The sequence below is a fragment of the Scatophagus argus genome, chromosome 10, assembly GCF_020382885.2.
Source record: "Scatophagus argus isolate fScaArg1 chromosome 10, fScaArg1.pri, whole genome shotgun sequence".
NCBI classification, from domain to species: domain Eukaryota; kingdom Metazoa; phylum Chordata; class Actinopteri; family Scatophagidae; genus Scatophagus; species Scatophagus argus.
In genome coordinates, this window is record NC_058502.1 from 1,766,063 (window position 1) to 1,784,052 (window position 17,990).

Below are 17,990 nucleotides of genomic sequence, written 5' to 3' on the forward strand. Positions count from 1 at the left end.
CAAAAGCAAAATGTCCCGGAGCTGCGATCCAATCAGGAGCAGCGCTCAGCCGACAATCACCTCCTTTTCATAGGATCAAATAACTAAAATAATAGAAGCCATCTTTGGGAAATATTTATTTGACGTGTAACTTGGGTTTTCAGTCTGGTCCATGGAGGTAAGGTGGTGTTCTCCCACTCTTAGATACAATCAGATTTCCTCTGAAACCAATGGAGTTGCTGCCTGTTGGCCTTTAGAAAGAATTCAGGTTTAAGGCACATTTCAGAGTCTGAGCCTGTTGATCCACTTCTGTCACAAAGTCTGTGGTCCTCATGTGAGCTCCAGGTTCAACCAAAGTCACAACGTTGCTCCACAGCCACACGAGTTACCAAAAACTCAACTTGGATGAAGTTGACAAAACGCTTTGCAGCTCTGAATATCTCTTGACTCCAGGTTTACCTGTTTTGGTAAATCTTCTTCTCCCAGCAGAAATAAAACTCCACAGCTAGTCGAGTGGAGCAGCCACCTCACCCGAGTCGTTACTGCGGCCACTTTATTCATTTTATTCATTGAGTTGTCATACAGTGTGTTCACGCCTGAGTGCGACTCCGGTGCCCTGTGGGCCACTGTTAGGTGAATTGTGGGGGCTACGGCTTAAGGCTGACGTGATTCTTTCCTGGACAGTCAGAGTGAAGGAAAATGAAGTGGTTTTTGATAAGCAACGAGCATTCAGCCCGAGGCAGGCTGCAATTCTCAGGCCAGGCAGTCAGCAGCAGCAGAAGAAACTACTGATCACACAAACCACTCTTTTAAATTAATCCAAATCTTCAAAGGTTTGAATTTGCTCTGATTGTGGACAGACGTCGTTTTCAGTAAGAGAAAAGAAGTCTTCGTTCCTCCTGTTGGGGGTTTGGGCCTCACCGTGTGGAAAGATGCGTTCACGTCGCTCTCCGGAAATCTGATTTTACAAGCATGGTTTGTGACATCACAAACAGTTTGTGAGCCAGTCCTGATCTGCTGTCCCACAGACACGAGTGTGATGTGGAAACCCATACTGAGAATGGACCTCACAGGGAAGCAGGACTCCAGGGGGTATGAGGAAGGACTGCAAAGTAAAAAATGATCACAATAATTTAATTGAGGTGTTAATGCAGTTAAGAGTGTGTGAAAACCAGTTAGCTGAAGTGATTGATGAATGACTGTGAAGTCCAGCTTTTGCTCCTCAGTGTGGTTTTAGTATGAATGCAAACACCTGCAGTTCAGTTCAGGTGTATAAACTTATTGCAGCTTCCAGTTAGATCCACGTTTTTAAGATTAATAGTCAAACAACAGCCACATCCACAGCAGTTTGGTCAGTGGCTCTAAGCCTCAAACTTACCTGCTTGCCATAATTAATATGCAACATCTGGTTAGACACATTTCATGTATTATGACATATTATGACTTTTGGACTGTCATTAATGTTGTGACATAGTTGCAGTTACTGCTACTTGTTTAGGTTCAGGGGAAAAAAAAAATCATGTATTTACATAAAAAGCGTCCATACATGTCACATTTTACCAGACTGCTGCGTCTGACACTCTGGGAGTGAGAACAGGCTGACAGTTAAACCTGTATAAAGAAAAATATTTGCATATCGATATATTCTGGAATGTTTAATAAGGACTTTACTGGCTTGTCATTTCGTTTTTTCCCGACAAAAACCATGTCAGACACACATTAGAAAATTTTTACCTCAATGCATGAACAAATCTTGGAGTTACACATTTTTGGAAAATGTTCCAACATTCCCTATTTTCTTTATTTTGAACTGAACCCACCCACAAATCCGCCCATACAGACAAAATGACAGAAAGACAATTAACAAAGCGAGTGTGAGGCTGTCAGCCAGTTGTATGGGAGGTAACACCGAGTCCAGATCCTGTGGAGGAGCCGGGCGGTTTGAGGAGGGCGATAGAAAAGAACAGCACATTCCCACAGCGCTGCTCGCTGGAGGTCCTACGCTCAAAGCAACACAATGTTTCCTTCACTCTTCAATTGGCTCCCATTAGCAACCTCCTGACAATGAAAACACTGGCTGACTGCTACAATAAATCACTCCCTGTGCGTGTTATGGGATGTCTGCACTTGCGAGAGCTAAATTCAGAAATGAGAGGTTTGACTTCAGTAAAGGCATAACTTTTAAAATGTGCAAAGAGGAGGGTGGAGAAGGAGGAGGGGGGTGGAGGAGGAGGAGGAGGGTGGAGTACCTGCAGAGGGTTACTTGAGGGTAAGTTGTTAACAGCTGCAGAGTTCACCAGAGGTGTCCATGTATACATCATGTTTGTATTGACCGAAATGACTCAACAAATGAATTTAGAGGCGTTTCGCATGTTTTTAATTGCACATTAATGCTGCTTTTAATTCCTTCCCAAAAGTCAAGTCTGAAGTCATGATGGAGCGACAGACTCAGAGCTAAACTTTAACAGCAGCACAACAAAGTCTGCTTACTGTCCCCTAAACGTCAGCAGATTTACGACTAAGACACGACCCAGAAAATCCCGCTTTCAGCAGCTGGAACCTTCTGATGCTGCTATCGTCCGAACAAAGAAATCTGTGAGTCGCAGTAATTCTCGAGTCTCCTAAAACATTTCTGACTGTCACGAGACGAGTCAGCAGCATCTGTGAAATATCAAGTGAACGTCTTTTAGCAGAACTGGAAGAAGTATTCAGATCATTTCACTAAGCAAAAGTAATATTCAAGTACCAGTCGAAGTCCTGCATTCAGAATCTCTTGATTGAAAACACAAAAGTGTCACCAACAAAATCAAAAGCATTTGCAGGTAAACTGTACATTCATGTTGTATGTGCGTAAAGCAGAGCTGCCGTACATGTTTGTGTGTAAAATTTAATCCGTGAAGTAGCTTGATATGGAAATACTTGAGTAAAAATAATGTGTGAGTACCTCAAAACTTTACTCAGGCACAGAATAATTCCAACAGACACTTAAATTGAACATTAAAAGAAAAAGCGCCAAACCCTTTGTTGCGACACTGGACTGGTGACGCTGACCCTCAAACTGTGCTGATAGTGTGGATCTTCAGGACGTGTGTGAAGCCTCCACATTTCACAGTCTGTAGCTTCTCTGCAGCAACATCCGTCTGTGGAGTTTTGCAGTCCGCCGCGAGCTCACAGGTCCGGACGAGACGGAGCTTCATGTGGTCGTCGCCTGACTGGACAAACAGCCATGAGACAGTAACTTTACATTTGTAATGTGTGAGAATGAACTGAACACCTTTTGGTTTTTTTGGAAGATTTTAACTTGCTTTAGTCAATCACGACGTGTATTTTTACAACATATTCGACATGTTAATCAGCAGTAAAAATACCCAAAGTCCCGCAGAGCGACGTGCTGCTGTAGCTCTCTGCAGAGGGCTTATCGGGGCTCACCTGAAAACGGGGTGTCTGAGAGGGCTGAGGCCGAACCAGACGGCGAGTGCGTCTTCACATGCAAACACTGAGCTAAAAGAGGCTAAAGAAGCTAAGAGCTCAGTAGAGCTGCAGATTCCCACCACAAGGGTCATTTGATTTCAGGTTGGTGTAAAATTATGCTAACATTTAAGGGTATTAAAGCTTGAATTTCCACACACGGTGGGTTGACCTCCCATTATTTGACCTCCTATTTTACCATTCTCTGAAAATGGACGCTGTCCTTGCCGCTGAAGGTGTGTGGCAGAGTGTGTGTATGTATCTAAAGTGGCCAGCAGCCTTTGTCCCTCAGCACTCAGACTCCCTGATTGCTGTTATTTGGTCAGCCATGGCACCCGCTCGCTGCAATTTACAAGACGCAAGAGCCTGTGTGTGTGTGTGCGTGTGTGTGTGTGTGCACGTGTGTGCACGGGGGGGAGGAGGAGAGAAAGAAGCAGGGAAGAGCGAGGGGAAAGAAAGGAGAAGAGTGTGGCAATTTGCAGTAAGCACAAGTGTGTGTCTCCAAATGTGTGTGTCGAGTGTGTAGACAGTTCAAGTAGCAATTTGGGGTAAGCAAGTGTGTGCTTGCCCGTGTGTGTTTGTGTGTGTCGACAGCTCCAGCAGCTTTTCGAGTGGCTACTTTGATGTCTGACCCACTTTGGCTGTTGCTGAGTATAAAGCTATTTATTTAGTTTCGTGTGTGTGTGTGTGTGTGTGTGTGTGTGTGTGTGTGTGTGTGTAAAGCTATTTATCTGGCAGTGGACTGGCAGAGTTTTGCTGCTGGACCCCCCTCAGCATCTGCTGGTGGAGACAGCAGAACATCTCACACTCAGTCTCCTCCTCCTCCTCCTCTTTCTGTTTCCTCCTTCCCTCTTCACCTTTTCTCTTTCCCCAGCTCCTTCCTCTCCTCCTTCCTCTCCTCCTCTTAATGTAATGTCTTCTCCTCTTCATGCCTCGCAGTACTCTGTACTTCCATCTTCCTCGTGCCATTAACTCTCTCTGATGTAGTGGTTAGTTGTGGCTCTCAGCTCTGATTGGTTGAATCGTGTTAGAAGCTGCTGCAAATTACCAGATAAATCTTTTTCCCCCCTTCCTGCCAGACTTGACCACGAGGTGAGATGGAACCAGAAATAAACACGGCAGTCCAGAACCCAGAGCTGAAATGTCTACCTTTTATTTACAGAGAAATTTTCATTTTAATTTCTTAACAACAGCAAGATAATCTCTGAAGAAATGAAACATTTAACCAAAGCTGTTGCAAATTAAACAAAACAATCAAGTCTCTCATGAGCCTTTAAAAGGTGCTTTTTCAAAGAATGAGGCTGCAACAACTTCCTGTCAAAAGGATGAAAACCAACAAATTTTTAGTCCAAATACTTTCTGACTTCTTTTCCTGCCTGTGGCTCTTAAACACCAAAGATCACTGCAGTTTTTAGCTATTTTCAGCCGCAGATTAATCCACATTTGGTGCTTTAACTGAAAAACTGTACTTAAGTACAGATTTGAGGCACTTGATGTTAAGTTTTCTGTTTGAACAATGGACCCACAGTGCTGAACACAAACACTCTGACACAGGGGGTAAAAGTTGAGCAGTTTAATCGCCAAGAGATCCAAAACACACACAAAAACAAGGCAGGATATCTGAGGTGAGCAGAGCGTCGTCAGGGAAACCTCTGAACTCAGGTGAGCCGAGGAGATCAGGGAGGAGCTGGGCAGCTGAGGACGGAGGCTGCAGAGGACCTGCAGTGAAAGAAAATGACTGAAGGCCCGCAAGAGGACGAAAACAAAAATCACAAAACAACCACGGCCTCGGCCCGAAGTGTCGTGACGTGACAGAAGGACCTGCTGGAGATGCGGTGAAGGAGCTGCAGGTCTCGTGTGCAGCAGTACTTCAGGACAGTCAGTGACACCTGCTCATGTCATGATCCACCTGCTGACCATTTGCACTGCTTACCTCACTTACTTGCACTACCTCCACTCTTTACTATTATATGTTACTCGTTCTTACGTTTGATGTATGCACCAATCACTAAGACAAATTCCTAGTGATGTGAAACCTCTTCAGTTACATGGCAATAAAGACGATTGATTGACTGACTGATTCTGATTCTGATTGTGGGGTGGAGCTGATTGCAGTCAACGAGCAGCAGGTGAAGTCTAAAATATCACAAGGCTCATCCTTCCCAGCTGCTGGTATGAAAGTAAGATGAAACTTGTGGAGACGAGATAAACGTGTCTCTTTTTGCTTCAGAAAGTATTTAGTTTTGTCTGTGATTCAGTCAGTGTTCGTTTAACGTTCCTCACAGACATTTGGGTGTCGGTTGTTCTCCTTCGGTGTATTTGCTGCTGCTCTGCTGCTGTTCCACACACGCTTTGTTTCCTGTTTCCACGCCGTTTCCTGTGACGTTTCCTCGTCTTTGGGTAATCTGTCGACCTCAGCGCTGCTCGTTTTCTGAACCTTCCGCCGTGACTGTTATCGCAGGTCACGCTGACTTCTCAGGGTTCTTTTCTTTTGTTAGAGAAGTGAACTCAGCAGCAGAAAATGCCCCCCCCCACCCCCCTCAAATAAATAAAAACTGCTGCTCAACCAAAAGTCCAGAGATATTAAATGAACAACGAGGGAGCTGAAACCAGTTTCTGGGAGTCGCTGTTTAAAGCCTTTCCAGATGTTCCTGCAGGACAGCCTGAAAAATGATTGATTTTTCTTCTCTTCTAGGGAGATGAAGGAAAAATTCCCTCCAACCGTCTGACATCGAAGACAATCTGCTATTTTACAAGAAGGTTTGCTCAGGAATTATATCATATATGGCAGACATTTATAGCCTGGAAAAAATGGATGCCGATGATACTGACTTCATGTAGTTTATGTCTTTATTCATTTTGTTACCTTAAATGTCACTTTATTTATTTATTTATATATGCATGCCATTGTTTGTGAAATTGGTTCAGTCTGACGGTTTATTGCTTTGTACGACTTTAAATGCTAATAAAAAAGGTTTGGAGGGACAAGCAATCCAAGTTCAGCTTGTGTTTATTCACGAACATTCAGCGAGTCAAACATCCGTGGATGAGGAGCAGGAAGCAGACTCGATGGACGACTTTAACCTTTGATTTGAAATGAAAACTCCGCTGACGGCGGGAACCTTCTTGGCGTGAGCTTTAAGTCAGGTCAGGAGTTGAAGGTAAATACAGACTTTGATCCAGCAGCTCAGCCTCCACACTCTGACTTTGCACTTTACAATTTCACTGTCAGCCCTCTGAATGTATGTATCACTTCATGAAGGCTTTTCATGTCGGGGGGGGGGACATATTTCATTATTATGCACTCGGTGTTCGCACTGTGCTGCACTGCTTCACCTCCGTCTGTCCCTGCTGTTTTATCAGTCAACAGTAGCAAAACTGGCATTTATAAATAGAAAATGCAGATTATAACTTTATCATCCAGAGTGCTGCGGTCCTTATTTTAAGACTGTCTGATGAGTTTTTCATTTTTAAAGAAACACGGCAGCTTGCTTCACTCTGATGCTAAATCAGCTAACGGGATTTTTTAAAAGACAAAGACTTTTCTTCTTAAATCACTCTGGCCTCTTGTGGCTTAGTCTTTAATTTTCTGCTCCCGCGCTCTTCTCTCTCCTCACCCGCACCCTTACATCTCCCTCCTCCTCCTCCTCCTCCTCCTCCTCGGCTCTGTGTTTTGATGTAATTGGAGGAGGAGGTGGTGCGTAGTTCTCCCCGACTGCCCAGAGTCCAGAGAGTGAAACCTCTAATCAGTGATGTCAACAGCTGACACTTTGCAGCGCTGCATCAGCGACGCGGAGAAGAGGACCGGCTTGGTGTAATGATCGGCTGAGCTCCTGACACACACATCACACTAATTTCAGCCAGGCAACAAAATGCAGGAGCCTTAAAGAAGAAGAAAAAATCCTCCCTGCTGTTTCATCCACAGTCCCTCTTTTCTGAAAGCTCCAGAGGCCGAGCTGGAGATGTGAAGCCTCACACCAAAGCCTGCTTTTAGTTTCTTTTGACGCAGAAATGCTCACTGAATGAAACTGTGTTCTCATCCCTCTGTAAGCGAAACCTTCCATCAGGCATCAGCTCTGATCACGACTCGAGCCGTGATCTCCCTTTGGCACATTAACATTTAAATTAACATTTATGTGGTCACAGGTGTGCGTTTATTGGGTGTATAACAATGACTTCGGCTCAGCCAATCAGAGCCGAGGACACGGAGCAGCCATTTTATAAGTTATCATTAACAGATGTCACACCCGCCGTGTGCGTTCGCAAATCTTTTCCTGACGACGATCTCATCTCAATTATTTCGCTTTTGTTTTTACACTTAAAGGACAGAAATGCGAGCGTGAAAGCAGTTGTTGTTGTTGTTGTTGTTGTTGTTGTGGTCGTCTGCAGGGGAAGAAGCTGACGTATGAACAGCAGTTAAATGAGAGACGGAGCTCAGCACTGTCATCTGTAAAGCTTTAGCTCGGATGTCACAGTTCAATCACTATGGATTACGGCTTTAAGAGAGGCTGTCTGCCAAAATAGCCTCTGCGTCAATGTGTGTGTGTGTGTGTGTGTGTGTGTGTCTGTATATATTTTCTCTATTGACAGTTAAGGGTTTCTGTCAGTCCAACACTTGATACAGCTAAACCCACTGACCTGTAAGTGATTTTTTCTTAAGGCTGAAACTGTAAAATGAAAATCATTATGAGTGCATGTCAGGTTTAAGCTGGACGGTCGTGCTCTGCCTGAGAAGCTGCGCTGAGGGCAAACTGACCCATGTTGTGTGTCAGCTGTCAAGTATGAAAGTTTGTTTTCACTTGCGAACAACAGACAGGAAGGAAAAGAAACAAAAAACGAGGAGGAAGAGAAAAAACTTGAAGAGGAGCGTAGCCAAAGTCTTTGATCCAGTAACTCCTGTGCTTATTAATCATTAAGTTAATTTATTAACGCACTATAAAATAGTTCAGTGTAAAAGTCCTGGGGTTTAAATTCTACTTTGGTAGCATCAGTTAAAAGGTGCAAATTAATGTTGTATCAGTGGAGCCATTTTTAACTTCCTCACACTCCACCTTTAAGAATATTTTCATGTGTCATTTTACGCCGTCCTCACAGTTTTAGATGTGCAGCACAGGACGAAGTCAGATGACTTCTGTCACCAGGTCACATGACCTAGCTGGGTTAAGTTTACTGTTAACGTCACTTATGTCAAATTACGGATGTGACTTTGAAAAGATCTCAATCTCTCATCTCCCGAGACTTTCTTCTACGTGGCGTTCCAGCCCAAAACGACACGCCAAAAGCAAAACTCGGCGCCAGCAGTGGCTCAGCAACCGCGGCCAGGCGTCTCATCGCTGAGCTATGATTAAAACACACGCTTTTCCCTTTGTTTCATAGTGTGACAACTCGTCTGATCTTCAGATCTTCAGAAACAATAAAAGCTCAGTCTGACAGGTGAAACGAGACACTTGTGGGCGTAGTTTTAAAATATCGAAACTCGAAACTGTTTGAAATGTCACAAAGGCATCTGGAATGTGATCAGTGTTCATTAATCCGATCGTGTCTTTTTATAACAATATCCCCACAAACAGCCTGACACTTCATGACTTTTCTTATGTTGACGTGAAGTCTGTAAAACTAAGCGTTTCTTCTGTAAAAGAAAAGATGTCAGACACGGTTAAAAACCACTTATTGTTAAAGCGCTCTTTGTCTGTGACTGACACCTCGTTTCATTCAACATTTGATCGTTCTGTTTCTGTTTCTGTTCGATTTTCTGTAGAAACCATAAGATCACATGTGATGCATGTGAACTGCTGAGTTTAACGCGACTTTCTCCAAACTTTTAGTGCAGACCCACCAGCCTGGCGAGCTGCAAACAACCCATAATGCAACACAGTCTGTGATGTTGTGAACGTCTAACCCTCAGTTATACTGTAATACCACCACGTCACTTTAAAAGTAAAATGTATTGTCTCATACTTGGGCCAGCGCAGTACACGATAAGTCAAATTAATTCCCTTTCTGCCTTTAAGTTTACTCCTGATTCCTTCCCCCTCGAGGACACACAACATAATGAAAAACACTCCGCTGGTTTCAGATTCTTCCTCGGCCAGATGGTTTTGGTCGATTGCGGCCGAATCGAGATCCTGCGAGTGATTTCTCTTTTTTTGGACTGCAGCTCAATGTCGAATCAATCGCACCCCCAGAAACTCCGAATGCGAACCGCAGCCAGACTTTGTGTAATTGGGTTTCAGACTTGTTATGGGAAGAAAACAGGTGATCAGGGAAGCTCGGTTATTGAACACAGGATCTGCTCAAGGCCTCTTCCTCCCCCTCCTCTCTTGTGTTTTCCTCGCTCAGCTGGTCTTGCATCCCAGGACGAGTCTGTAAAGCTGCTGGAGCTCGCAGACGCGCCGCAGTCGTCGGGCTGATTACGCCTGATGAATCGCTTTACACAGCGAGCGATGGAAGTGCAGTGGAGGGGTATTCAAGCCGAAAAGCTTTTGTTTCACCTAAACAGGAGCAAGAAGGAAGAAGAAACAGCATCCCGAGGCGAGAAGTGAGACGCAAGCAGTCATCATAAATGAGCAGAGCAAAGTGGAAAGGCTAAAAAACTTTCGAGTTCCTCAGCACTAAAACACTGTCAGCTTTGAAATGGAGGCGAGGTGTTGACAGCACGGTGAGAAAGGCCCATCAGAGATTCCACTGACTCAGACGACTACAACGCGTCTGATGCGTCTCTGGCAGCCATGACCCATTTCTGCACGGTAGCAGGAGTGATCAAAACCACTAGAACAAATGTTATCGCTTTCTGTTGCTTTCCTGCGGTTTTAGGGCTTTCTGAGTCTAAACTTCCTGCGAGAGGAAACGTCGGCCCATCCAGCACAGCCATTACCAGCCATCCAGCGTGTGTCGGTCAGGGTGATGGCTCGGGGGTCACACAGAGCCACCACTTCCTCCGAGGTTAATGCAGCAATACCACAACGGATGAGTCAGAGTCCTGTGCTCATACTGGCAGTGAAATCTACTTCAGCTGATTGTGAAAATCAGTCTTTGTCACAGTTTTTAAATCCACAAAAGTGGAGGAAATGAAATAATGACGCACAAAAATCTCCAAAGTTGTAGATAAAATGTTTAAGACTCGACAAAAGAGGGATTACATGCTCCTTCACCGGCTGAGAAAACTCTCTAAAACTCCTGAGATAATCTCCAGGAGCCGTTGTGATGGAGCTGCAGGAAGGCCGATCTTCAGGATTCATCAGAAGGGTTTCACTTGACAACACCCATGTTTCATTAACCGCAGCTCAGGCTGAACAAGAAAGAAAATATTCTCAGATATTTCAAAACTGACGAAGTGACGAATGTGCCACCGCCAGCCTCGATGTGTGTCTCTTGGAAGCCTTCACACACATTAAAATATCTGGGGACCGAGACAAAGCGATTATGGAGGAGAGATTCAGTCCTTCATGCAAAGCAAAGGAGAAAACATCTGCTCATCAGGCTGACAGCCGCATAAAACGTTCCAGCTGTTGCTTTAACAGCCAAATTCTGTCGATGGCGACTGAGAAGCTGAAAAGCGCACGAGCTGAGCGACGGCTTCCAGTCTACGCTCCGCATCCTTCTTCAGGTCGTCTTGTTAATGCGTTTGGCCTCAGTGTGGCGCTGTTCTTCACTCCCTGTGACAGTTTTGGATTTGAGTCCTGAAAGTAAAAAGAATATGGAAACTGCGGCGAGCGTCTATTATGGGATGTCAGCGTCACGATCACATTTGTGTCGTGAGAGGATTCCTTTGTGTTGGGTGTGGCCTCCTTCCTTCTCTCACCTGTTGTTACTGCGCACCTGTCCTGCTCTCATCCCAGTCTTTTCCTCAACCAATCAGCTGCTCTCGTTTCCTCTCACCTGTTTGTCAAAGGTTATCAGGTCAGTTCCCACAGTTTCATTGTTAATATGTGAAGAGATGAATAAAATGTCTGAAATGAACAGAAAAACATTTTGGACTTTGATAAAGCAGTTTTTTGTTTTGTTTTGTTTTTTACTTGTCAGCTTTTGTCGTCAACAAAGAAGAAGACGAAGTTTTGAAATTCTGATAATTTTAGAACCAGTACTCAGAACCAGTAAAAGAAATAATTTTTTAGCATTAATAATTTAATAATTAATAATTAATTTAGAATTCAGGACAAATTAAACAGCTGAAATGCGCTAATGAAATGAAAAAATGTTTTGTCAGGCCAGAAAAAATAATCAAATATTTTGTCTTGATTTCATCTCACTTTTGCTGTGAAGTTCAGTCCAGGAAGTCCAGTCTGAGTAACGCAGTTCGAAGGCGCTAAAACGCTGGCGAATCTGCAGAATTGATAGAGAAATCGCTTCTCGCAGTCGAACACATGAAGACCGGAGGGCGAAGAGCACATCGTTTTCCACCCTGAACCGCCATCCAGAGCAGGCAAAGTACTCGAGTACACGAGCCTTCGATTTTATCTTTGTTTGTCTTCAAACTACACAACATTTTACTTCTTACAAAATATCCTCCTCCTGTCTGCCCGTTGAGCCCATCCGATGCAGAAATCACTTTATTTCATTTTTGCACAAACACAAACGTGACGGCGGCTCTTTGAGGGACGCTTCGTCTCTTTGTGGCAGATGAACACAATAAACCGACGCTGAGGTTTTCTTAACATGTTTTGGAGTAGTTTCTGTGGTTCAGGCGAAGGAAGGAAACCTTAATGCACTGCTGCTGCTGCACCGCCGAGTCTATTAACTCGTTCACCATAAAGTGCTCGACTCGAGGCATCCATCAGGCTGTGGGAGGCGGCGAGGAGAGAGAAGAATCAGAGCTGAAAGACCTCACTCACACTCACGTGCACACACACACACACACACATGAACATACACGGACACACACACACACACACACACACACGTGCACACACATGAACATACACGGACACACACACACACACACACACACACAAACACACACACATGAACATACACGGACACACACGTACACACGCATATTTGAACATACACACACACTCACGTGCACACACATACACAAACATACACACACACACACACACGAACATATATGAACATACACACACACATGCACACACAAACATACACACACCCACGCACACACACTTTTTTAAATTAATACCATAAAGTCAAGTTTTAATGTCAGAAGGTTTTCTTGTTGGTTTTCAAAGGTCACCGAAGCAAATTACTGAGAACCGTTGATTCTGTAATAAAGTGAACCTGATTATGCACACACACACACACACACACACACACACACACGCGCAGAAAGCTGGAAATATTGTACACATGTCAGACACACACTCACACTCACAGCCCCAGGTGTTGAACATGTTGAGATTTGACGCTAATTTAGTCATTGAACATGATGATCCCAGCTGTCTGAGGGCCTTCTGGACACACACACACTCTCTCACACACACGCACGCACACCCACACACACACACACACACACACACACACACACTCAAAAATGTTTCAGTTTAAAAAGTGGTTTGAATGCTGTGTGTTCACAAACAAAGACGACACGACACACTGAGATCAAGTCTACCGATTTATTTCCATTTTCAGAGTAATTTGCTTCTCCCGACGTATTTCCTCGATCTTTTCTATTAGCAGGGATAATATCAGTGGATATGAGTCTGCTCCAAGTGGATTACACCAAAAATAAGTGCCAAACATTAGTTTATCGGGAACTCAAGACATTTCTTTGACAGAACTGCTTTCTGCAGGAACTTAAACACGACCAGGACTTTAAAGAACACACAGCACGTACAGCAGCTGAGCAGGACGACAAATTAAAGTGCGTGGCGTTCATTTACCAGCCAAAGAAAAGAAAAGCGTCAGAATCCATGATACAAAAACGGTGCCTCATTCAACTGAGGCTTCTCTACAAAAATACATCTAACAACAGCTTCTTTTCTTCTCTAATTTACACAGTTTTATCACAATGATGAATCAGATGTTCACAGAGAACATGTGGTTTCAAACCCCCGGTGGTGCGCAGCTACAGGTGCACATCCCGTTCGCCGTCACGCCGGCTGGATGCGATCCTGCCATTTGCTCGCACCCGCACCTGTGGAACGAATCAGTCTTATGTGGCGAGTTCAGTTCGTGAACACCTCAAGGGGCAAAAGCTTCAACCGAGTCACCCTGGGCTCCACTCCGTCGCCACGGCAACGTGCCCAACATGCTGGAGCTCAGCTGGTGAGGAGTGGTTACCTACTGACGACCTCCGGGAAACACCGAGCTGCAGCTGTCACGTGTCCTGGCATCCAGATATTTTAGTGCAAAAAAGGTCTCCTTGTGTTTTAATTGTCATGCATATTTTTATGTTTGTTTTTGTTTGTCTGCGCCAGAATAATCTGCAGTGGCTGAGATGGATTGGCACTGCCAGCTATGCCCCGAAGCCGCCGCAGCCAGATGTTCAACTCCAGAGGAGCGAGAGAAAGCGTCTGAGAAAAACACCGTGTTGTTGAGTGTGGGAGTTGATCTGCAGCTTCCTCGCCTGCACCGCTGCCATTCACACCTCTGATAGGCTGAGCATCACGCCGTCAGGAGCGGCTGCCTGGACCTGACTGTTGATCGTGAGGTATTTCAGCTGCGTTCAATGAAACGAGGGAGTGCTGAGAAAACGTGAAGGCGGGCGGCTCCACACTTGTGTGGCTTTGTCCTGACCTTTAGCTTTACAGGAAAGAGACCCACCCTGAGGGGCTGTTTGATAGAGAAGTGCAGCTTTGGACTTCCTGCACGTGAATGAACGCATGGAAAATTCACCTGTCCAACCAGTGAATGAGAAGAGGGGGAGGCGGAGGTTTTGTGATCACCTGACAACCATGTCGTCAATCCCAGCTCCACATGAGAGACTCCCTGCTGGAGCGGAGTGTGTAGCTGACGAGCTGCATCGCTCGCTGTGTGTTTTTAGGCCTTTGTTTCCTCGGGTGACTCAGTAAGTGTAAAGTTACCCCCCCTCCCCCCCCCCCCCCCCCCCCACACACACACACACACACTGGGGTATTTGTAGAGTGGAGTGAGATGGTAGAAAGTCAACAGTCTAAAACGTCACGAGTAAAGGTCAGAACTGGAGTCAATCCCTCAAATCAAAGAGCAAAGGTTTATATCTAAGTTTAACATTTTGCTCTGACGTTCAGCAGTCGCGTGGTGGGGAAACGCACCACAGGAGAGGCTGAGATTCAATTTACACACTAATGACAGCAGCTGTAGGCTCGTGTTCGACAATGAGACACCAGCTGTATGCCACGTCTACACTGCAAGCTGAAGGTTTACTGTGGTACTCTACTTAATCTCATAATATGCTGCTCTTGTAGTAACTATACAACAAATCAATGTTGTTTTCTAGTTTTCTAGGTTTTTTCGGACACTTTCTTCTATTTGTGATATTTCTTACCACGAGTGGATCATTAATGTCCATTAATGATGCACCAAACCTGATTTTGACTTCTAAGCTAAGGTTGAACAACAGCTGAATGTGTGAATGTGCATTAGGAGCAGTCAGCTTGCTTGATGAGTGTGTGGCTACGATTACCCACCCCCCCCCCACACACACACACACACACACACAACACTTCCTTTGTGTCCTGTGGTTTGTTTTAAAGAAGACTTGGGGGATAAATAAAGGAATTCTGATTCTGACTTCATCTTTTGCACTGCCTGAAAGCTGAATCGTGATTCTGCTGTTTCCTCAACACATGCAACAACAGCCTTTAGCATTTAGCTAACTGCAGCACCTGCAAGGCTCTGACTTCCTGTAACTGATGCTGCATTCACATCCTGTCAGCTGAATGGGAAGAACGGGAAACCAGCTTATCCTGCGCAGGGTCGTTTACATCCACAAACCCTGCGGTCAGCCCGGATAAATGAAAAATATGCCCAATTTAATTAGTGTGTAGGTCGACATTTTACTGCTCTGGCATTAGATTTGTAGTTCTGTAGTTCTTTTAGCCTATAGGAGATTTTAGCCATCAGTATCTTTGAGTCTAACCAGCCGTCATTCAGACGTTTTCTTCTGTTTTGTTAATAAAAGCCTCTCTGACTTTTGACGCTGAGAAACTCATAACAGAGAGAAACAACTTTGTTGTTTATACTTGCTGTTTTTATTAGTTTTCGATTAGTAACCTCCGCCCTGGCTGTTTTTATTAGCTTAAAAAAATGAAACATTAACTTTGAGTTTGAGTTGGGTTGTAGTTTATTTTTTTATAGAAGCCTGAGAAGACAAATCCTCTTTAGGGAAAAAGCACTTGCAGATCCTGGCTAGAAAAACAAATGCCAGCTCAAAAAGGTCATCAGCTCTTCATAACCTCGAGCAGCGAGGTCACATCGGCCTTGAAAGTCATTCCAGGAAAAGCAGGAAGTCACCACCTCAAAAGGAAGCTTTTTTTTTTGGGGGGGGGGGCGTTAGTTTAAGATTACTGAGAGCGCACAATGATGGATTTGTCCTTTAAAGCAACAAACCACAGTTGAAAATTTCCAACATGCTTTACACTAAGCAAATCATTGGTTTAAAATGCAAAGCAGGAGCATCGACTGATTTCTGCCGGGGGAAACAAGCCCAGCTGTGCATCCCCGCCACGATTCTGCTGGTTGCACACCTGAGGCTCATTTTGAGCAGGATTGCGACTGATGAAGATAATTAGCCATCATTTTTTCAGATGTGTGAATCAGTGCTTGGAGTGTATGAGTGGGGTGATGAGGTTTGCCAGAGGTTTGGCTCTAAGTAAGATTGGTTTTGTTTTTCTTCTCAACTCCTCCTGAAATTGTTATCCCTCGCATTTTATCCTCGCTTCAAATGTGCAGACAATGACACATGAAAGCTGCTTTCACCTGACAACTCTTTCCTTCTTTTTTCATAGTTCTAGAACAACATCTGTAAGGGCAAGACTGCTGGATGGGGCGGCGGATACAGAGGCGGGTGGTGGCTCTGCAAGGGGTGAAACGCCGCTGCTAAGGGATACGGGCCAGGGGCATCCAGGAGAGGGATGGGGGGCGAGGCATAGAAAGAGGGAGGAAGAGGGGGAGGAGGAGGTGGAGGTGGTGGAGGATGAGGAGCAGGAGGTGGATTAAGACTGAGAGGTGAGAGATGTGGGGAGAAAGAGGGGAGAAGATGAGGGTACGAGTGGACAGGGAGGTGTGACGGAGGCGGGAGGAGGGAGAGGTGATGCTGGATGATGGTGTGATGGAAGGAGAAAGAGGACGAGGAGGAGGAGGAGAGGGAAGGCGGCAGGAGGAGAGGAGCGTGGAGGGGGATACAGTGGGGAGGGAGGGCGTGTGGAAAACAAGGCCTCTTCTCTGGATAAAGATGATCAAACTCTCTCTCCTTCCTTCTCTCCCTGTCCTCCCTTTCTTTCTCTTTTCTCCTCACCCACTCCTTCTCCCACTCTTCTTGCTTCTCCTTTACCCTTTTCCTCTCCATCTGTTTCTCCTCCTCCTCCTTTCTCTCCTTCTCAACCTCTCTTTCCTCCTCCCTCCGTACGAGTGCGGCGGCGTCCGTTGCAGCATCAGCACAGTGGTTACAATCAGTGACATGATTACTGTCGAAATAATCACACTGACCGCCGTCAATACCATCACGACCGTTTCTGCCGCTTTGATCAATACCCCTGTAAGTGTTGTAATCTCTGACGTGGCACTGCAGGTTGGATTTATCCTGTTCACTGCAGCCACTTGTGTTATTTGTGTGGTTATAACATGTGTCATTGGTTTTATCACACTCATCTGTACTGATGCAGGTGCAGCTCTGAACTGCACTTTCCCCCCTGAAATCTGTTGTTTTGTTGATGCTGTTGCCGTTTTGTGGTTGCTGGTTTTCATATTGACAGTGGTCAGAGTGTGTATCATTTGTGCTACATGTAAAGAAGTCTTTTGAATCCACAGGTGTGTCCGTGGTGGTACAGGTGGGTGTGTCCACCTGACTGACTGAGTGACCCTGGTCTTTGTCACAGCTCGATTTGTGTTTGGCATTTTTGCTGAAGGGATTGTCATGCGCAGCAACACAGACGCCAGGTTGCATGTTACTACACTGGCCGTGGTCACTCGGCGTGTTACAGGTGTGACAGTCACTGGAAGGTTTCTCAGTCCGGCACTTCCTCTGTTCCTCGTCTTCGGAGGGTTCAGTGATATTCATGTCGTGACACAGACAGTGTTTTGTCCTGCTGCCCTCCGGACTGAACTCACAGTTGTGGCTGTCCGAAAGTGTGTGTTGTGTTGCAGGGTCCTGCACACACGACTCATCTGGGTTAGTGGTCAACCCAACACAAGCTTTTTCCTGTCTCTGCACACAAGTCCTCAAAGCGCAGGCGACTCTCCTCGCTTGTCTCCTTCCCCGTTTCCTCCTCTTCCTCTGTGTTTCCCCATCCTCCGGCGATTCCCTCTTCCTCTTGCCGGCTGCTCTCTTTGACATCACTTCCTTTGAAATTGCATCGCCGGGGAGGGTCATGTCTGTGCTGGCTGATCTAATTCTCGGTTGTGTTTCTGTCTGTTGTGCAGAGCAGCGTGGGGCCAGGCCTAAC